Source organism: Salmo trutta, chromosome 13 (assembly GCF_901001165.1).
Source record: "Salmo trutta chromosome 13, fSalTru1.1, whole genome shotgun sequence".
NCBI lineage: Eukaryota > Metazoa > Chordata > Actinopteri > Salmoniformes > Salmonidae > Salmo > Salmo trutta.
The window spans coordinates 15,976,277-15,999,566 of record NC_042969.1 but is presented as its reverse complement, the minus strand read 5'-3'; the positions used below and the strand labels follow the sequence as shown (position 1 = coordinate 15,999,566).

The following is a 23,290-nucleotide window of genomic DNA, read 5'->3' as shown; positions in this document are numbered from 1 at the left end:
AAGAGAAGCTTGATGACGAGAGATGTCACCGTCCTCAGTGACACACACCAGGAAGGCTTGGATGTTGAAGTAAAGATATATACGTTAATTATGACTTTATTTTTTTTACTCTATGGTATGTTAACCTTATAAAGAAAAATGCAATATTGGTACAAGGCATATTTGCCAATAACTTTCACTTACTCTATATTTATATTTTGTAGTTCAGCTATGAGTAGGCCTATTTGCATGGACATAAAGAACATTGCCATTGATGTTTTTCCCTCTTAACTCGGGCCTTGATGATACCAGTATCATAAAACTCGTTAGTATCGAGGCAAGGAAACAAAACAACGAAGAGAACAGCCCTAATGTTGAAAACAAACATCATCATGTTGTCATCCAGAGTCACATGTATCTGTTTTCCCAGCTACAGCACACACTATTTTACATACAGTGGTTTTTTTTTTTTTTAATTCCATGGAAAAAATATTACGATACTGGTATCGTCACAACCCTACTCTGAGCCAAGGAAAATTGGCACATATTGCTTTAAAGATGGAAACCATATTTTATGACATCTCTCACAGTTCTCCTTAGTGTTGAACGGATGGACTCGGTCAGTGCTGACCAAGCCATGCATGCTGCAGCATAGTGGACTGTCTGAGACCACAGAGAGAAGAAGAAACATGGGAAGCAGGTGGCGGTACCATTCTGAAATCCCTATACCAAACTCATTCAAGCGGCCTCAACCCATTTCCAGCTCATTTAAGAAATCAATCCAAGAGTCAAGGAGAAGAGAACCCGAGGAATAACGCCATATAATGTAATTCAAATTCTTAACTACAGATACTCTATTATCAAGAATGAATCCTACAGTTGATACATCTCAAAGCACAGGAGAGTAAAGAAGACTCAAAATGCACGTCAAGCTTTGTTTCCCTGCCATGATGCCTACATTCCAAAATAAAGAGAGCAGTTAGCAATGACATCTCATCAGATAGTAACAAGGGCCGTAGATATATATGAGGATCCCCCCCCAAAACAAATATATTTATACAGTACCAGTCAATAGTTTTGACACACCTACTCATTCAAAGGTTTTTCTTTATTTTTACTATTTTCTACATTGTAGAATAACAGTGAAGACATCAAAACTATGAAATAACACATATGGAATCATGTAGTAACCAAAAAAGTGTTAAACAAATCAAAATATATTTTAGATTCTTCAAAGTAGCCACCCTTCGCTTTGATGACAGCTTTGCACACTCTTGGCATTCTCTCAACCAACTTCACCTGGAATGTTTTTCCAACAGTCTTGAAGGATTGAGCACTTGTTGGCTGTTTTTCCTTCACTCTGCAGTCCAACTCATACCAAACCATCTCAATTGGGTTGAGGTCGGGTGATTGTGGAGGCCAGGTCATCTGATGCAGCACTCCATCACTCTCCTTGGTCAAAATGCCCTTACACAGCCTGGAGGGGTGTTGGGTCATTGTCCTGTTGAAAAACAAATGATAGCCCCACTAAGCGCAAACCAGATGGGATGGCGTATTGTTGCAGAATGCTGTGGTAGCCATGCTGGTTGAGTGTGCCTTGAATTCTAAATAAATCACTGAGTGTCACTAGCAAAGCACCCCCACACCATCACACCTCTTCCTCCATTCTTCACGGTGGGAACCACACATGCAGAGATAATCCGTTCACCTACTTTGCGTCTCAGAAAGACACGGCAGTTGGAACCAAAAATCTCACATTTGGACTCATCAGACCAAAGGACAGATTTGCACCGGTCTAATGTCCATTGCTTGTGTTTCTTGGCCCAAACAAGTATCTTCTTCTTATTGGTGTCCTTTAGTAGTGGTTTCTTTGCAGCAAATCGGCCATGAAGGCCTGATTCATGCAGTCTCCTCTGAACAGTTGATGTTCAGATGTGTCTGTTACTTGAACTATGTGAAGCATTTATTTGGGCTGCAATTTCAGAGGCTGGTAACTCTAATTAATTTATCCTTTGCAGGAGAGGTAACTCTGGATCTTCCTTTTCCTGTGGTGGTCCTCATGAGAGTCAGTTTCATCATTGCGCTTGATGGTTTTTGCGACTGCCCTCGGAGAAACTTTCAAAGCTCTTGAAGTTTTCCAGATTGACTGACCATGTCTTAAAGCAATGATGGACTGTCGTTTCTCTTTGCTTATTTTTTATTATTATTTGTTCTTGCCATAATATGGACTTGGTATTTTACCAAATTGGGCTATCTTCTGTATACCACCCCTACCTTAAAACAACACAACTGATTGGCTCAAACGCATTACGAAGGAAATAAATTCCACAGATTAACTTTTAACAAGGCACACTTGTTAATTGAAATGCATTCCAGGTGACTACATCATGAAACTGGTTGAGAGAATGCCAAGAGTGTGCAAAGCTGTCATCAAGGCAAAGGGTGGCTACTTCGAAGAACCTAAAATCTAAAATATATTTTGATTTGTTTAACACTTTTTTGGTTACTACATGATTCCATATGTGTTATTTCATAGTTTTGATGTCTTCACTATTATTCTACAATGTAGAAAATAGTACAAATAAAGAAAAACCCTTGAATGAGTAGGTGTGTCCAAACTTTTGACTGGTACTGTAAGTATTCCCACTTGAGTTAATACTTGTATACTGAACAAAAATATTTACTCAACATGCAACAATTTCAACGATTTTACTAAGTTACAGGGCGGTCCAGGTATCTGTATTCCCAGTCTCGTGTAATTCATAGATTATGGCCTAATTCATTTTTTTCAATTGACTGATTTCCTTATATGAATAAGGAAATCAGTCAATTGAAAAAAATGAATTGGGCCATAATCTATGGATTTCACGAGACTGGGAATACAGATACCAGATACCATGATTCAGAAAACCAGTCAATATCTGGTGTAACAACCATTTGTCTCATGCAGCGTGACACATCTCCTTCACAGAGTTGATCAGGCTGTTGATTGTGGCCTGTGGAATGTTGTCCCACTCCTCTTCAATGGCTGTGCGAAGTTGCTGGATATCCAGAGCATCCCAAACATGGTATATAGGTGACAGGTCTGGTGAGTATGCAGGTCATGTAAGAACTGGGACATTTTCAGCTTCCAGGAATTGTGTACAGATCCTTGCGGCATGGGGCTGTGCATTATCATGCTGAAACATGAGTTGATGGCAGCGGATGAATGGCATGACAATAGGCCTCAGGATCTCGTCACGGTATCTCTGTGCATTAAAATTGTTATCAATAAAATGCAATTGTGTTGTGCCCATACCATAACCCCACCTCCACCATGGGGCTCTCTACTCACAACGTTGACATCAGCAAACTGCTCACCCACACAACGCCATACATGTAGTCTGCAGTTGTGAGGCCGGTTGGACGTACTGCCGAATTCTCTAAAATTACATTGGAGATGGCTTATGGTAGAGAAATTAACATTAAATTCTCTGGCAACAGCTCTGGTGGACATTCCTGCAGTCAGCATGCCAATAGCACGCTCGCTCAAAACTTGAGACGTCTGTGGCATTGTGTTGTGTGACAAAACTACAAAATATGCTTTTTTGCGCATTTTGGAAAAAGTCAGGGATCTTTTATTTCAGCTCATGAAACATGGGACCAACACTTTACATGTTGTGTTCATATTTTTGTTCAGTTTACATACACTGAGTGTACAAAAGATTAAGAACACCTGCTCTTTCCATGACATAGACTGACCAGGTGAAACTAGGATCCCTTATTGAGGTCATTTGTTAAATCCACTTCAAATCAGTGTAGAAGAAGGGCAGGAGACAGGCTAAAGAATGATTTTCAAGCATTGAGACATGGACTGTGTATGTGTGCCATTCAGAGGGTAAATGGCAAGACAAAAGATTGAAGTGCCTTTGATTGGGGTATGGTAGCAGGTGCCAGGCGCACCAGTTTGAATGTGTCAAGAACTGCAACGCTGCTGGGTTTTTCATGCTCAACAGTTTCCTGTGTGTATCAAGAATGGTCCACCCCCCAAAGGACATCCAGCCAACTTGACCCAACTGTGGGAAGCATCGGAGTCAACATAGACAACCATCCCTGTGGAACGCTTGACAACATGTAGAGTCAATGCCCCGATGAATTGAGGGTGTTCTGAGGGCAAAAAGGAGGGTGCAACTAAATATTACGAAGGTGTTTTTAATGTTTTGCATTCTCAGTGTATATTTTGTACACAATCAAGAAAATCTATTACAGGTCAACATGTAAATATTGCTCCCAGCGTTGATCAAAGCTCATAATGCTTATATTATTGATCTGACTGACTTTTAATTTCGCCTGCCTCTTTGCAATCATGTCGTTTTTTTTTCTGTTATGTGTGCAATTATGCAAATTACACAAAACAATTTTACCACTACATAACTGATATTAATACAGAATCGTAAGTAATAGTCTAACAATTCATGTGAATGTGATAATATGATCATCTGTGTGCTCTATTGATGTCTGTTTGTTCGAACATCAATGAACAGTAATTCCTCCCCCAACCCCTTCTTCTGGACCGCCCTGAAACTCAAACCCTGGATGTAAGTATCATATGCACCCACAATCATATGAATCTTGTAGTATTCCTAAATAATGGCACCTTAATGAATATATCTGACAGAAAGCAACACTTCAAATGCTTTCAGACATCCAGTCAACACACCCTGCGAGGAAAGGGTAAGCCACCCGACAATAAATGAGACGACTACAAATGGGTCCGTTTATAACTATCCACCAGCAAATATGAGGGCAATGCATCGAGGTGTTAAGATCACTGTAGTTGCCGAAACATACCCGTAACGTAAAACGTGAATGACAGCCCAGGTAGGCTATGTCTCTCCGCTGAAGTCGGCAAACATGGGCTGGATATAGTTGCAAGTACATAACTGAATATGAGAGGCTTCTGCATTCATTATCGCATAACATCATGTTGCTATTTGCTAATACTGCTAGTTTGTCTTTGTGCTACAGTTAAATCGTCTCATCTGCTGAGTATCCAACTGGAATGCTATGGATGTATTTGATAAACATATATTTTGTCAGACTGCACACCATGCTGGCAAAACTGAGTCACATCTGTCCCAACTATAATGAGGTGGCTAACCCAGAGTCAATCTGCTACGTCTAAAAGAGGAGTAAAATAATCTCCCTCGGACTCCAGACTAGTTACCTGCTCCCTGTCAATGGACTGCACAGCCCTCATGCACAAAAGAGACGCATCCGTGAGTCAAATCTATATGCGTTTGATGATGCAGAAAATACAGTCGACGAGCTGGGTCGTTTTATTCCACTAGTTCAACTAATCGAAAAATTAGTTCAATCTCTATAAAAAAAAAAAACATATTCACGCTAAAACTCCGGGCATCCCACTCGCCCAAAGAGCTGGAGAGCAGTCGTATCATAAAAGGAAAGGACGACACTATTGCCTCTCAGGTGATCAGTCAAAACAGACTACACATGATCAAAATGGAACCAAATGTATCCTTGATTTTTGAAGCGAGAATGATGCGATAGCAACCAGCATAATAGGCTACAAAGCATGCATTTCCAATATCTAGAACGAAACCACTGACTCGAGAATTTATTTTGCCTTATCAAATACTTACATCGTTCATCCGCACTTGCACAATGTGGACAACTACCGTCACATAATCTTGCCAACATCAATCGATAGCCAAATATCACGGAACAAACATTCCAAACTCCAATGCCCATATTATTTAATCAATCCATAGACCACGAGGTAGTGTCCATGACGTATTTCACTGATAAAAAAACATAATTGAAGAAACGAGGTAAATATATAATGTTGGACTGTATTGAATAGACTGAAATTGATTGTATGAGGGATACATTGCACTTTAGCTGACTGTTTCCTTTGCTAATTTTCTGACGAAAAGTATTTCAGAACTAACAGAGTGTAGGGCAACAATCTACACAGAACTTGTAGTTGGCTACTGTAACGTGCACCATACACAATAAGGAAAACAAAATGTAACTCAGGTTCAAAATACCACGAAAAAATGTCAGATCGCTGCGCAGCAAAGTCTCCGCGAAGCCAGTATTGGTCTGCATTACACAGTGCTATGCATGTTTAGACAGGCTACTGTATTTATCTCCGGCCGTGCGACACAAAATGTTGATTTGACTGTCTTTCATCGGCCCTTACCGAACCGCTTCTGTGTTCAAAGACATGCATGAGTCCGACCCGAACCGAGTCGTCTCGTCCCTGATACTGAATAATTCGAAGGGTACTTAGCAAGCAAGATAACGATGTCAAATGGCACAAACAATTACAAACCCGTTCGTCCAGGGTGTAAATGAACAGTATATATCACGGCTCCAGCGAGAATCAAGTCTTTCGTTCTTGTCCGTTGCTGTTCACTAATCTCGACGGTTTTCGGTTCTGAAAGTCCGGGGGGGTTTTGTCAAGACAGTCCGTACCGTATCTCGGTCTACGGTCTGGTGGGAGAGAAGGGGCAGAAGGTGGACTGATAGTCTGGGATTTGTAGTGTTTGGCTACCCACGCGCAAACTATACAAACCCTGTGGTGGGAGGAGTAAGGACTGCAAGTACCAGCATGCAACGAGGTACTCCAGCCGCTCAAGGGGAAAGGGGGATCGCAGCGGTGCGCTAAACTGAAAAAGCTTACCGAAGTAACAAAGTGAAAATTGACATTTTCATCATAAAGACACCGATTTATAATGAATGAATGCAGGAATAACAATCTTTCATAATCCAATGAATGGAAGTACCCTTGCGGATGGTTGCATTATGGACTAAAGAGGGCCAACAAAAAAAGTGAGAGAGGTATTGGTTCAAAGGAATTAACACGAGGGGGCCGAGATCCTGTCGGGTGTGTGAAAGGGAAATACTCACATTTCACGGTTTAGTTATGTTATGGAGTCCCCATCATTATCATAACAACTTACTGTAGCCTTTATGGATTTGATGTATGGTCTAAGAATATAGCCTTGTTGTAGGCGGCAGAAATCTATTTGGACAGACTTTCATATAAAGCATAAAACATTCAATTTTGACGACAAGAATTAGGAAAAATACGACCACACTATATGATCACCCCTCGAGGCCCAGTTGTACACGCCCTGCTTACCTACATTTACATTTAAGTCATTTACTTAACAGTGCACATTGCCCCTCATTGCCTCTCCTTTGACAATCAGGCCTCCAACGAACTTGTACTTCAAACATCCAAACACTGACCTTGATCAATTCCCTGAATTACAACCCCCTTTCTCGCCTATTCCAGGCATCCACATTAAATTTCAATCCCCTCCCCAATCATTATCCTAAATGACTGATATCCAGAAATGCACAATTTCCCCATCTCACACCCCACATCTGTCTCCCCTCCCCTATTTGACTTGGTACTGTATCCTGTATGTTTATTTACCTGGTCTCTCCCCCATTCTCTTTACATTGACCTTCGCTGTCCTCCCAACTCCTCCACTTCTTTAATGCCATTGTCCCTTCCTTCTCAAATTCATTCATACAGTCACAGCACAGCCTATAGGGCCTTCAGTCCCTCTTTGACCCGTCTTGCATGGTTATTCATTTCTTCATCACTGTGCGGATAGCTTTATCTGTTAGACAAACTTTCTGAGATTAAAATTAATTTCTGAGGATGAATGGTTCGAATGAATTCACACTGTGCTTCATGACTTAAACAGGGAAAATTCCAAATATACACTGTGTGTACAAAACATTAGCAACAACTGCTCTTTCCATGACATAGACAGACCAGGTGAATCCAGGTGAATTATTGATGTCCCCTGTTAAATCCACTTCAATCAGTGTAGATGAAGGGGAGAAGACAGGTTAAATTAGGATTTTTAAGCTCTGAGACAATTGAGACATGGATTGTGTATGTGTGCCATTCAAAGGGTGAATGGGCAAGACAAAATATTTAGGTGCCTTTGAACGGGGCATGGTAATAGGTGCCATGCGCACAGGTTTGAGTGTGTCAAGAACTGCAACGCTGCTGGGATTTTCACACTCAACAGTTTGCCGCTTGTATCAAGAATGGTCCACCACCCAAAGGCCATCCAGCCAACTTGACACAACTGTGGGAACCATTCGAGTCAACTTGGGCCAGCATCCCTGTGGAATGCTTTCGATACCTTGTTGATTCCATGCCCGATGAATTGAGGCTGTTCTGAGGAATGTGTTCTTAATGTTTTGTACGCTCAGTGTATATGGAAAATTATTTATTTACATCACTCAAGAGTACTCAAATAAGACAAGAGTGATTTCCTATAGAGATGCATCACATTTTATCATTTCAGTCTCTGATCAGTATTTCATCATTTGAAACACATGACAATCTGACCCTTCATAAACGTGCAATAGGCCTACATTTATCATGCTATAGGCTATTTCCTCCTGTTGGTCTCACTGATTTCTAGACAACCATGGACATCAATTTGTAGGTTGTAGGCCATGCAAGACGGTGTCATTCTGGAAATATACTACAGAAGGTGAGATGAATCACTGTTTTTTTAAATGTGCATAATGTGTTGAGTAACTCTACCTTTATCTCATATAATATTGGCACCGTGTCCCGCATGAAGGCCTTTTAACTGAGAATTATCATGCCGATCAATATATCTGCATACAATAAGAATGAGACATGCTTGATGTTTTAGAAGTGTATCAGCCAAGAGACTATTATTTCAACATGTAAAGTGACCTACACGTTTTTATGACAAAATATTATGTTAATAAGCACTCAACTCATATAAGCCTTTACAGGTGGTAATTAACAACACATATATCAAGTAAACTAAAAGTTTTGGAGCATTGATTAATTGTTTTCATAGAGTTATAAAGAATGCTGAGGTAAAATAGGTGTGAATGATCAAGGTTCAACCAATATAACACTGAATGCAAGTTTCAACGAGTGTCAGGTTATATGGATACATCTTACAGTTCATTTGAACAGGCACCTGTCCTAAAAAAATACATTGGAATCTTTGGAGACTTGGGCGATTTAATAAGGCTGAGAACCTATAAGTTATATTACCTTGCAAGGTCAAAACGGTTAGACACAGGTCTCGAAGCCTGGATTGTTTTTGCTTACTGCAGAATTAACATAATAGCCTACCCCAAAACATTCAGCAGCCCACTCGCTCTTACAGTTGATATCTAGAGAAAAGCCTTTGGCACATGGCTTATAACAATTTCGTCTATCTAGAATCAGGCCGGCGCGGGACTCTTACCTGCATCATAGCTTATGCAGGTGAAAACGAAGTAACCATCTGGAAATGAATATCACCGACTTATGAATGACAGACATTGTAAATATAAATTCCGTTATAGCAAATGTCTAAATATCAGGTAGTCTAAATGATGATGGAAGTAAACATTTATGTTGGTTGTTTAACAATGACCTATTTCTTCACTGTCTCCCGGCCGCAGCCGTTGCAGCACAGTGATGCACCCCCATCGGACGGACACACGTTCGTCTTTCAACTATTTCGCAGGCTTCATCTCCGTGAAGATAGCTTTCGGTGTGTAGGATAATTTGCCCATTTCCCAACACCGTTCACTCGCGAACAGCAGTGAGTGCTGCATGTCGGCGGTCAGCCTAATATTGACATATAGCCAAATATCAAAATAGGACAAATATAAACGTCACACCGCCCGAGCTACATAATAACACGCCTGATTTTGAATGTGCCTTCCTATAAGCGGAACCAGGTTGTTGGCAGTGTTCACAATGCATTGTGTCGGAGCGGGGGTTACCCAGAGACCTCAACGACAGAGCGAAAGCAATCCCGGTAGTGACCGGCTGCTCGGGGCTTCTCCAGTTATCGACGAGTTTTAGTCACTGCCACTACCAGCGGACGTTTGAAGCTATAGGTTCAAACAACTTAAATACAGTGAATTACAGTATTCCAGTGTAAATCTGACTGGTGATCAAAACAATCACACTTAAAACAGCAAGTTCACAGTGAATGAAGCCACAGTGTTTTGTTGAAGGCCTTGTGAAAATGACCGTCGTTCCCTTTCAAAACGGGGCTTCGGCTACTTTGAGTAAATTTGGTCGATTTATGGAATATTCTAACGCCTTATCCAAACAACCTAGGCCTGGGATACTGCCCCTACAGAGTAGGCCTAAGGCATGTCCTGTCACGTCTGAGTTCGCGGTTGTCTTTACCTGGTATAATGTTTACGTCGATAATGGAGTAAATCATCCTAGCCTATACCATGGAGGCAGAGAACAAGTTGGAGACGATGCTCTGAGTTGGCAGGTTGAGGATGCCACTGAGGTGTAAACTCATGGCAGATGGTTAATAATATTATAATAAAATACAGTGTGAAACTAGAATTCACTTTAGATTTTTTTAGGGATGTAGTAGCCTTAGCAAAATAGAATATGGACCACTGCCTACTGAGACAGGATTTCACCCCAAGAAACATGTGACATGTTTATCATGAGACTTGAAGACGTCTTTAAATTACCAAGTGCACACCTTGAATACCTTTAGACAGGGTTGTTATGGTCTGTACATGTATTTACAAACTTTACTGTACACAATTATTGACAGCAAAGTTTGGGAGAGTTGACTGTTGCCCTCCATGGCGTAGTACCCTGCCCCCCTTAATGCCCCCTGCTCGCCAGTACGCCTTTGTTATTAATCGCATGGTATCGCACCGCCTTACCTTGCGCTCCAAACTGCCCTCGCAAAGCTTGCAAATAGAGCCTTTCACACCGCGACAAGTGATTGCTTGAGACTTGGTGACTTCTGTAGGTGTCACTGATATGAATTTTTGGTAGAATAATTCCGGAGTGAAATTTTGACTTCTCCTCGCGATCTTCCCTCATCGCCCGTTTTCAGAACGCAGCAGCTGGAGATGAAAATCGCGCACACTGGGTCCTAGCGCCGACAGGGGCCTAGAGGTGCATAACAGGTGGTGACCGTAGTCGAGCCTTTTATTATATAATTGTAAATTCCTTTTCCAAAACATGGACATCTTTGGAATCATTCTTTTCCAATAATGAATAGGTCTACAAATAATGAATAGGTCTACCACTACAGCCGAACTCTGGTGGCCAAAGTGGTGTTTTGGTCGCATGCTTCCAAGTGTGTGTTTTTCTGAACCATCATTAGATAGCTGACAGAGTGGTAGTCAAATGACAAATATGACAATCGTAATTGTAATATGATGTCATATCATATTATCATATTCCTATCATAATATTTGGCTACTGGATATTTCTTCCTGAAAATGACATGTATATTAGGAAAGTTACTAAACTATAACAATACAATAATTGTGGCACTAATTTGGGATTTTCTTCTCTAATTAAATGCATAACACATGACCATCATGGTGATGACGTAAAATATTTTTGGTGTAAAAGCATAGGCCTATCTCGTTATCATAAGAGGATTCCCTGTGGCTCAGTTGGTAGAGCATGGTGTTTGCAATGCCAGCATGGTGTGTGCAATGCCAGGGTTGTGGGTTCAATTCCCACGGGGTCCAGTACAAAATAAGAAAATAATAATAATTACATTTTAAAAAATGCATGAAATGAAATGTATGCATTCACTACTGTAAGTCGCTCTGGATAAGAGCGTCTGCTAAATGACGAAAATGTAAATAAGAGTTTGTACATGGCTATATACTGGTACTCCCAGTGTATAGCCATATTATTTTTTACTCCCTCTGTATAGCCATGTTATTTTTTACTCCCTGTATATAGCCATGTTATTTTTTACTCCCTGTGTATAGCCATATTATTTTTTACTCCCTGTAAATAGCCATGTTATTTTCAACATCCTATATATAAACATGTTATTTTCAACATCCTACATATAGCCATGTTATTTTTTACTCCCTGTATATAGCCATGTTATTTTTTACACCCTATATATAACCATGTTATTTTCAACATCCTATATATAGCCATGTTATTTTTTACTCCCTGTATATAGCCATGTTATTTTCTACTCCCTGTAAATAGCCATGTTAGTTTCTACTCCCTGTGTATAGCCATATTATTTTTTACTCCCTGTAAATAGCCATGTTTTTTTCTACTCCCTGTATATAGCCATGTTATTTCTTACTCCCTGTGTATAGCCATGTTATTTTTTACTCCCTGTAAATAGCCATGTTATTTTCTACTCCCTGTAAATAGCCATGTTATTTTTTACTCCCTGTATATAGCCATGTTCTTTTCTACTCCCTGTAAATAGCCATGTTATTTTTTACTCCCTATGTATAGCCATGTTATTTTTTACTCCCAGTGTATAGCCATGTTATTTTCAACATCCTATATATAACCATGTTATTTTTACTCCCAGTGTATAACCATGTTATTTTTTACTCCCTATGTATAACCATGTTATTTTTTACTCCCTGTATATAGCCATGCTATTTCTTACTCCCTATATATAACCATGTTATTTTCAACATCCAATATATAGCCATGTTATTTTTTTTACTCCCTGTGTATAGCCATGTTATTTTCAACATCCTATATATAACCATGTTATTTTTTACTCCCTGTGTATAGCCATGCTATTTTTTACTCCCAGTGTATAGCCATGTTATTTTCTACTCCCTATATATAACCATGTTAGTTTTTACTCCCTATGTATAACCATGTTATTTTTTACTCCCTATATATAGCCATATTATTTTTTACTCCCTGTGTATGCCCATGTTATTTTTTACTCTCTGTGTATAGCCATGTTAGTTTTTACTCCCTGTGTATAGCCATGTTATTTTTTACTCCCTATGTATAGCCATGTTATTTTTTACTCTCTGTGTATAGCCATGTTATTTTTTACTCCCTATGTATAGCCATGCTATTTTTTACTCCCTGTATATAGCCATGCTATTTCTTACTCCCTATATATAACCATGTTATTTTCAACATCCAATATATAGCCATGTTATTTTTTTTACTCCCTGTGTATAACCATGTTATTTTCAACATCCTATATATAACCATGTTATTTTCAACATCCTATATATAACCATGTTGTGTTTTACTCCCTGTATATAGCCACGTTATTTTTTACTCCCTGTGTATAGCCATGTTATGTTTTACTCCCTGTATATAGCCATGTTATTTTCAACATCCTATATATAGCCATGCTATTTTTTACTCCCTGTGTATAGCCATGTTAGTTTTTACTCCCTATATATAACCATGTTATTTTCAACATCCTATATATAGCCATGTTATTTTTTACTCCCTGTGTATAACCATGTTATTTTCAACATCCTATATATAACCATGTTATTTTTTACTCCCAGTGTATAGCCATGTTATTTTCTACTCCCTATATATAACCATGTTAGTTTCTACTCCCTGTGTATAGCCATGTTATTTTTTTACTCCCTGTGTATAGCCATGTTATTTTCTACTCCCTGTATATAACCATGTTATTTTCAACATCCTATATATAGCCATGTTATTTTTTACTCCCTATATATAGCCATGCTATTTTTTACTCCCTGTGTATAGCCATGTTAGTTTTTACTCCCTATATATAACCATGTTATTTTCAACATCCTATATATAGCCATGTTATTTTTTACTCCCTATGTATAGCCATGTTATTTTCTACACCCTATATATAACCATGTTATTTTCTACTCCCTATGTATAACCATGTTATTTTCTACTCCCTATATGTAACCATGTTATTTTCTACTCCCTATATATAACCATGTTATTTTCTACTCCCTATGTATAACCATGTTATTTTCTACTCCCTATATATAACCATGTTATTTTTTACTCTCTGTATATAGCCATGTTATTTTCTACTCCCTATGTATAACCATGTTTTTTTCTACTCCCTATGTATAACCATGTTATTTTCTACTCCCTATGTATAACCATGTTATTTTCTACTCCCTATATATAACCATGTTATTTTCTACTCCCTATGTATAACCATGTTATTTTCTACTCCCTATATATAACCATGTTATTTTTTACTCTGTATATAGCCATGTTATTTTCTACTCCCTATGTATAACCATGTTATTTTCTACTCCCTATATATAACCATGTTATTGTTGTACTCCCTGTGTATAGCCATGTTATTTTCAACATCCAATATATAACCATGTTATTTTCTACAACCTATGTATAGCCATGCTATTTTTTACTCTCTGTATATAGCCATGTTATTTTCTACTCCCTGTGTATAGCCATGCTATTTTTTACTCTCTGTATATAGCCATGTTATTTTCTACTCCCTATGTATAGCCATGCTATTTTTTACTCCCTGTGTATAGCCATGTTAGTTTTTACTCCCTATATATAACCATGTTATTTTCAACATCCTATATATAGCCATGTTATTTTTTACTCCCTATGTATAGCCATGTTATTTTCTACACCCTATATATAACCATGTTATTTTCTACTCCCTATGTATAACCATGTTATTTTCTACTCCCTATATGTAACCATGTTATTTTCTACTCCCTATATATAACCATGTTATTTTCTACTCCCTATGTATAACCATGTTATTTTCTACTCCCTATATATAACCATGTTATTTTTTACTCTCTGTATATAGCCATGTTATTTTCTACTCCCTATGTATAACCATGTTATTTTCTACTCCCTATATGTAACCATGTTATTTTCTACTCCCTATATATAACCATGTTATTTTCTACTCCCTATGTATAACCATGTTATTTTCTACTCCCTATGTATAACCATGTTATTTTCTACTCCCTATATATAACCATGTTATTTTCTACTCCCTATGTATAACCATGTTATTTTCTACTCCCTATATATAACCATGTTATTTTTTACTCTCTGTATATAGCCATGTTATTTTCTACTCCCTATGTATAACCATGTTATTTTCTACTCCCTATATATAACCATGTTATTGTTGTACTCCCTGTGCATAGCCATGTTATTTTCAACATCCAATATATAACCATGTTATTTTCTACAACCTATGTATAGCCATGCTATTTTTTACTCTCTGTATATAGCCATGTTATTTTCTACTCCCTATGTATAGCCATGTTATTTTCTACTCCCTATGTATAACCATGTTATTTTCTACTCCCTATGTATAGCCATGTTATTTTCTACTCCCTATGTATAACCATGTTATTTTCTACTCCCTATATATAACCATGTTATTTTCTACTCCCTATGTATAACCATGTTATTTTCTACTCCCTATATATAACCATGTTATTTTTTACTCTCTGTATATAGCCATGTTATTTTCTACTCCCTATGTATAACCATGTTATTTTCTACTCCCTATATATAACCATGTTATTGTTGTACTCCCTGTGTATAGCCATGTTATTTTCAACATCCAATATATAACCATGTTATTTTCTACAACCTATGTATAGCCATGCTATTTTTTACTCTCTGTATATAGCCATGTTATTTTCTACTCCCTATGTATAACCATGTTATTTTCTACTCCCTATATATAACCATGTTATTTTCTACTCCCTATGTATAACCATGTTATTTTCTACTCCCTATATATAACCATGTTATTTTTTACTCTCTGTATATAGCCATGTTATTTTCTACTCCCTATGTATAACCATGTTATTTTCTACTCCCTATATATAACCATGTTATTGTTGTACTCCCTGTGTATAGCCATGTTATTTTCAACATCCAATATATAACCATGTTATTTTCTACAACCTATGTATAGCCATGCTATTTTTTACTCTCTGTATATAGCCATGTTATTTTCTACTCCCTATGTATAGCCATGTTATTTTCTACTCCCTGTATATAGCCATGTTATTTTCTACTCCCTATATATAACCATGTTATTTTCTACTCCCTGTATATAGCCATGTTATTTTCTACTCCCTATGTATAGCCATGCTATTTTTACTCGTTATTTTTATTCATTATTCACTGTGCCACTATTTCTATTTATCTTATCTATAACTGCATTGTTGGAAAATGACCCGTAAGTAAGCATTTTACTCTTAGTCTACACCTGTTGTCTACGAAGCATATGACAAATAACATTTGATTTGGAGTGTCCATTTTCTTCATTTTCTGTCAAGTTAATATTGCTATTTCCTATATGTCAGGAGTCCAGCGCCCTCGATGTTGCTGTCATGTTTACACTAATTGGCGATTGCACAAAATTGCGATATTACAATGTGCTGCGAAGAGAGGACAGACACTTCGTTTAGTTACTTTGGATTAGAGACCCTCAACCTTACACTCGCTGCAAGTGACAAGAGCGGCAATCGAAGAAGCCAGTCAAGTAGAATGTAGGTAGACAACCAGTTTTACCTCCCGGTAAACGCGAGCTCTTTCGATAGACTGTGTTGTGGTCACGAGGGTGTCGCACTGTGCCCTGCTTTCCTCACTTGAACAAAACAGGCGACGGAAATGGATAACAGTTTTTCATTCCGTACCAGCACGAGTTGGTCCGACGAACCTGTTGTATAGAGAGCCTGTCAAATGTTCTCCAATTTATAAAACCGTTATTATAGGTAAATTCACAGTAAAAATAAATAACCAAGTGCCTCAAATTATTTCTACAGATCCATAGCACAATCAATCACAACCAATGCATTCCAGACATTCCGGAAACATGATGTCAGTTGAGTCTGTTAAAAGTTTCGGTTTTGCACAACATTGTAAACTAAAAATTATGGATCCGCCTCAATGAGAGACACATCGGTGCGAATTAACTGTGGTATATTATAGGCCAGCATTTTAACGTCCATGCAACGGTTACATTTTGTCATTTTTAGATCGAGTTCACATTTGGTGACTAGTATCCCTTTCTATGCCGCAGGTGGAGCTGGATCAAAGCAGAAAGGTAGCGATAATACTAATATGCCACAACTCAGCAGTAAACCAAATATCTTGCCATTGCAAATGCAGTTACACACACGACTGCACTCCCCGCCATTATAGGCCTATACAGCTAATAGATTACAACAATACTGAAATTCCACGCTTGTCTTAAAAATGAATATATTAAAATCACATAATATGTCTAACAGTTAAATACAGATAGTATAGATCAAACAATATTCATCGTAATGAGAAACATTAAAAACGGGCAAGATTTCTTCATCTATAATACCCTTGCATTTGACAAACGAATTCAGTTGGTTCCATAGTGTAGTGGTTATCACGTCTGCTTTACACGCAGAAGGTCCTGGGTTCAAGCCCCAGTGGAACCACAACTTTTTGATGACCCAAAGAAAACATTCAATGCTCTATACTGATACAATGTTTGACTGATAGCTTTTATGCCAGCTGAATGTAATACACTCATCACAAACCAATATCTAAGATCTATTATCTAATGACAATTTAAAACATAATTTAAAAATACATTCTCAGATGATTACAGATTTAGTTGTCAGTCACTAGTCTACATACCAGTTACCAAACCTACTATGTAATACATTACATGACCAAAGGTATGTGGACACCTGCTCGTCAAACATCTCATTTCAAAATCATGGGCATTATGGAGTCGGTCCCCACTTTGCTGCTATAACAGCCTCCACTCTTCTGAGAAGGCTTTCCACTAGATGTTGCAACATTGCTGCAGGGACTTGCTTCCATTCAGCCACAAGAGCATCAGTGAGGTCAGGCACTGATGTTGGGCGATTAGGCCTGGCTTGCAGTCTGCGTTCCAATTCATCCCAAAGGTGTTCGATGGGGTTGAGGTCAGGGCTCTGTGCAGACCAGTCAAGTTCTTCCACACCAATCTTGACAAACCATTTCTGTATGGACCTCACTTTGTTTCAACATTGTCATGTTTAAACAGGAAAGGCCCTTGCCCAAACTGTTTCCACAAAGAGTTGGAAGCACAGAATCGTCTAGAATGTCATTGTATACTGTAGAGTTAAGATTTCCCTTCACTGGAACTAAGGGGCCTAGCTCGAACCATGAAAAACAGCCACAGTCCATTATTCCTCCTCCACCAAACTTTACAGTTGGCACTATGCATTGGGGCAGGTAGTGTTCTCTGGCATCTGCCAAATCCAGATTCGTCCAGATGGTGAAGTGTGATCCATCACTCCAGAGAATGCGTTTCCACTGCTCCAGAGTCCAATGGTGGCGAGCTTTACACCCCTCCAGCCGACGCTTGGCATCTGCTCGGCCATGGAAACTCATTTGATGAAGCTCCCGACAAACAGTTATTGTGTTAACGTTGCTTACAGAGGCAGTTTGGATCTCGTAGTGAGTGTTGCAACCGAGGACAGATGATTTTTATGCCCTATGTGCTTCAGTACTCGGTGGTCCCGTTCTGTGAGCTTGTGTGGCCTACCACTTCGCGGCTGAGACGTTGTTGCTCCTAGACGTTTCCACTTCACAATAACAGCATTTACAGTTGATCGGGGCAGCTCTAGCAGGGCAAAAATTTGACAAAATGACTTGTTGGAAAGGTGGCATCCTATGATGGTGCCACGTTGAAAGTAACTGAGCTCTTCAGTAAGGCAATTCTACTGCCAGTGTTTGTCTATGGAGATCGCATGGCTGTGTGCTATATTTTATACACCTGTCAACAATGGGTGAGGCTAAAATAGCCAAATCCACTCATTTGAAGAGGTGTCCATATACTTTTGGCCATGTAGTGTATCTCAATAACAAACAAGCTACCTATTGTAAACTGCATTGTATTAAACTCTTGATTCATGATGAGATCGTTAATCATAGCAATTTATCTGATAAATGACACCTAAGATGTCCAGGCAGGTGACATATTTCAGAATGTAACACGAAATCTGTCATATGTAATAATACTGTAAATATCATGAGGTCAAGCTTTGACCTTGTGATATTTTAAAACAAACTGATAGCCTACTTACATCTCTTCTGTCCAGTGTGACCAATGTTTCTTCACTCCAGGTGTTTTGTTGCATTGCTGCAGTCCAGGTGACCTGCACTGAACAGAAACGCTGTTGTCAATTATTTCGCAAGATACCACCACATTACTAGCAATTAAAGTTGTCAATTATTGACACACAATTATTGTCATCTCAAATATGTTTGAAAATGTATTTAATATCTAGAGGGAGAATACCCTATTACAAAGTTTTAGCAACAATAAAATTATACCCCAAGTAATGTATTAAGATTGTGGTTGTATAACTGTTTTTCCAATAGATAGAAAGTACCAGTAGTTACAATAATTGAATCCTTGTGGACTAAAATAAACAACCAATGTCATGATCAAGCAATGTTTGTTTTTCATATTGTTTCATCATGTTTTTCATCTTCAAATGATGGCGCCGGAGGGGGTGGCTGCCGTCTTATCGGCTCTTAACCTCTCTAGTACATGTGGGACGAACTCGTCCCACCTACGTAACAGCCACTGAAATCCAGTGGCGCGATTTTTGAATCGTTAGAAATGCTATAACTTCAATTTCTCAAACATATGACTATTTCACAGCTATTTAAAGACAAGAATCTCGTTAATCTAACCCCACTGTCCGATTTCAAAAAGGCTTTACAACAAAAGCAAAACATTAGATTATGTCAGCAGAGTACCCAGCCAGAAATAATCACACAGCCATTTTTCAAGCTAGCATATCATGTCACATAAACCCAAACCACAGCTAAATGCAGCACTAACCTTTTATAATCTTCATCAGATGACACACCTAGGACATTGTGTTATACAATACATGCATGTCTGTTCAATCAAGTTCATATTTATATCAAAAACCAGCTTTTTACATTAGCATGTGACGTTCAGAAAAAGCATAACCACCGCAAACTTCCGGTGAATTTACTAACAGTTTGCTAAATTACTCACGATAAACGTTCACAAAAAGCATAACAATTATTTTAAGAATTATAGATACATTACCCCTCTATGCACTCGATATGTCCGATTTTAAAATAGCTTTTCGGATGAAGCACATTTTGCAATAATCTAAGTACATAGCCCGGCATTACAGGGCTAGCTATTTAGATACCCACCCAGGTCAGCATCCACCAAAATCACATTTCCTATAAGAAAGATGTTCTTACCTTGCTTGTTCTTCATCAGAATACACTGCCAGGACTTCTACTTCAATAACAAATGTTGGTTTGGTCCCAAATAATCCATCGTTATGTTCCAACAGCGACGTTTTGTTCGTGAGTTCTAGAATGCTTTTTCGCGGTGTCGCGCATGGCGCATTGGCGTGTCAAAAATGTCTAAATATTCCATTACCGTACTTCGAAGCATGTCAACCGCTGTTTAAAACCAATTTTTATGCCATTTATGTCATAGAGAAGTGTTAATATTCCGACCGGGAGTATGCATTGAGCCTAAACAGCCGAATAAAATTTCTCCTCAGAAGCGACTCATGCACGCGCATCATTGAAAGGTCCTCCGAGCATCCACTTACAAAAGGCGATAATATATTTCAACCTGAGGTTCCCTCGTAAACCTTCAGTTATTTCGCGGGCTCTGAGAGCCTATTGGAGCCCTGGGAATTGTCACGTTACAGCTAAGATCCTTACTTTTCAATAAAAAGAGGTAAGACGCACGACTCCTTGTCAGACAGGGTACTTCCTGCTTGAAGCCTTGTCAGGTTTTTGCCTGCCATAGGAGTTCTGTTATACTCACAGACACCATTCAAACAGTTTTAGAAAATTCAGAGTGTTTTCTATCCAAACCTGAACAATAATATGCATATTCTAGCTTCTGAGTTGGTGTAGGAGGCCGTTAAAAATGGGAACATATTTTTTCCAAAATTCTCAATACTGCCCCCTACCCCAAACAGGTTAACCAACCATGCTCTTTTTGGTATATTTTTTGGCGTTGTTTGTAACTTGTTTTGTACATAATGTTGCTGCTACTGTCGCTTATGACTGAAAAGAGCTTCTGGATATCAGAACTGCGATTACTCACCTCAGATTAGACAAAGAGTTATTCTTCAATGAGTCAGACGGGAGAGATATACTACAGACACCCGACCAAGCCCAGATCCCCGTCATTCACTGGAGAAGGAAACAGAGATTTTGCGGAAAAAGATCAGGGTGCCATGTGAGGATCAGGCGACGAGTGGCTAATCTGCCTTTGCCTTCTGTCCTGCTAGCTAACGTACAATCGCTGGAAAATAAATGGGATGAACTAAAAGCACTGATATACTACCAACGGGACATTAAAAACTGTAATATCTTATGTTTCACCGAGTTGCGGCTGAATAACAAACATTAAGAACATACAGCTGACGGGTTATACACTCTATCGGCAAGATAGAACAGCAGCCTCTGGTAGGACATGGGGTGGGGGCCTATGCATATATGTAAACAACAGCTGGTGCACAATATCTACGATATCTAAGGAAGTCTCAAGGTTTTGCTCGTCTGAGGTAGAGTATCTCATGATAAGCTGTAGACCACACTATCTACCTAGAGAGTTTTCATCTGTATTTTTCGTAGCTGTCTACATACCACCGCAGACTGATGCTGGCACTAAAACAGCACTCAATGAGCTGTATACCACCATAAGCAAACAGGAAAACGCTCATCCACAGGCGGCACTCCTAGTGGCCGGGGACTTTAATGCAGGGAAACTAAAATCAGTTTTACCTCATTTCTAGCAGCATGTTAAACGTGCAACCAGAGGAAAAACAATTCTAGATCACCTTTACTCCACACAGACGTGTACAAAGCTCTCCCTCGCCCTCCATTTGGCAAATCTGACCATAAATCTATCCTCCTGATTCATGCTTACAAGCTCAAATTTAAGTAGGAAACACCAGTGACTCGGTCTATAAAAAAGTGGTCAGAAAAGCAGATGCTAAACTACAAGACTGTTTTGCTAGCACAGACTGGAATATGTTCCGGGATTCTTCCGATGGCATTGAGGAGTACACCACATCAGTCACTGGCTTTATCAATAAGTGCATCGAGGACATCGTCCCCACAGTGACTGTACGTACATATCCCAACCAGAAGCCATGGATTACAGGCAACATCCGCACTGAGCTAAAGGCTAGAGCTGCCACTTTAAAGGAGCAGGACTCTAACCCGGAAGCTTACAAGAAATCTCGCTTTTCCCTCCAACGAACCATCAAACAGGCAAAGTGTCAATACAGACTAAGATCGAATCGTACTACACCGGCTCTGACGCTCGTCGGATGTGGAAGGGCTTGCAAACTATTACAGAATACAAAGGGAAGCACAGCCGAGAGTTGCCCAGTGACACAAGCCTACCGGATGAGCTAAATAACTTCTATGCTCGCTTCGAGGCAAGTAACACTGAAGCATGCACGAGAGCATCACCTGTGCGATCACGCGTCTGTGTGATCACGCTCTCCGCAGCCGATGTGAGTAAGACTTTCAAACAGGTCAACATTCACAAGGCCGCAGGGCCAGACAGATTGCCAGGACATGTACTCCGAGCATGCGCTGACCAACTGGCAAGTGTCTTCACTGACATTTTCAACCTCTCCATGTCCGAGTCTGTAATACCAACATGTTTCAAACAGATCACCATAGTCCCTGTGCCCAAGAGCACTAAGGTAACCTGCCTAAATGACTACCGACCCGTAGCAATCACGTCTGTAGCCATGAAATGCTTAGAAAGGCTGGCCATGGCTCACATCAACACCATTATCCCAGAAACCCTAGACCCACTCAATTTGCATACCGCACCAACAGATCCACAGATGATGCAATCTCTATTGCACTCCACACTGCCCTTTCACACCTGAACAAAAGGAACACCTATGTGAGAATGCTATTCATTGACTACAGCTCAGCGTTCAACACCATAGTGCCCTCAAAGCTCATCACTAAGGACCCTGGGACTAAACACCTCCCTCTGCAACTGGATCCTGGACTTCCTGACGGGCTGCCCCCAGGTGGTAAGGGTAGATAACAACACATCCGCCACACTGATACTCAACATGGGGGCCCCTCAGGGGTGCGTGCTCAGTTTAATCTGTGCTCCCTGTTCACTCATGACTGCAAGGCCAGGCACAACTCCAACACCATCATTACGTTTGCTGAGACAAGCTACACCTGGAGATGAGAGTTGGAGATGTGGTCGCCAGGCAACCCTTCAAGAAGGCAGACTGAAACCACTGGGAAGGATCTCGTTTATCAACTCGACGTTCATGATTCTCATTAGAAAACAGTCTAGGACTTGGTATATAAGTGCCATAGTTTTTTAAATATGATCACTGACAACGATGGGAGAGCCTATAGGGAGGCAGTCAGAGACCTGACCGTGTGGTGCAAGGACAACAACCTTTGTTGTTATTTACTGCTGCTCTTTAATTA

The 23,290-nt window shown here is 39.5% G+C and overlaps 1 protein-coding gene and 1 non-coding gene across 2 annotated transcripts in view; one reads left to right on the top strand and one right to left on the bottom strand.

Moving 5' to 3' along the window:
• Positions 1–20,941, bottom strand: part of LOC115205308 (BCL-6 corepressor-like protein 1) — a 31,415-nt gene extending 10,474 nt beyond the window's left edge. Inside the window, exons 1-2 of the mRNA XM_029771128.1 lie at positions 20,910–20,941; positions 18,874–18,945 (exon numbers count right to left, since the gene is read on the bottom strand). The gene's annotated coding sequence lies outside the window, so the exon portion shown is untranslated. The remainder of the gene's footprint in view (positions 1–18,873; positions 18,946–20,909) is intronic.
• Positions 17,160–17,232, top strand: trnav-uac (transfer RNA valine (anticodon UAC)). Its single transcript has one exon. It is a non-coding gene; the product is annotated as a tRNA-Val (tRNA).
• Positions 20,942–23,290: the final 2,349 nt, after the last annotated feature.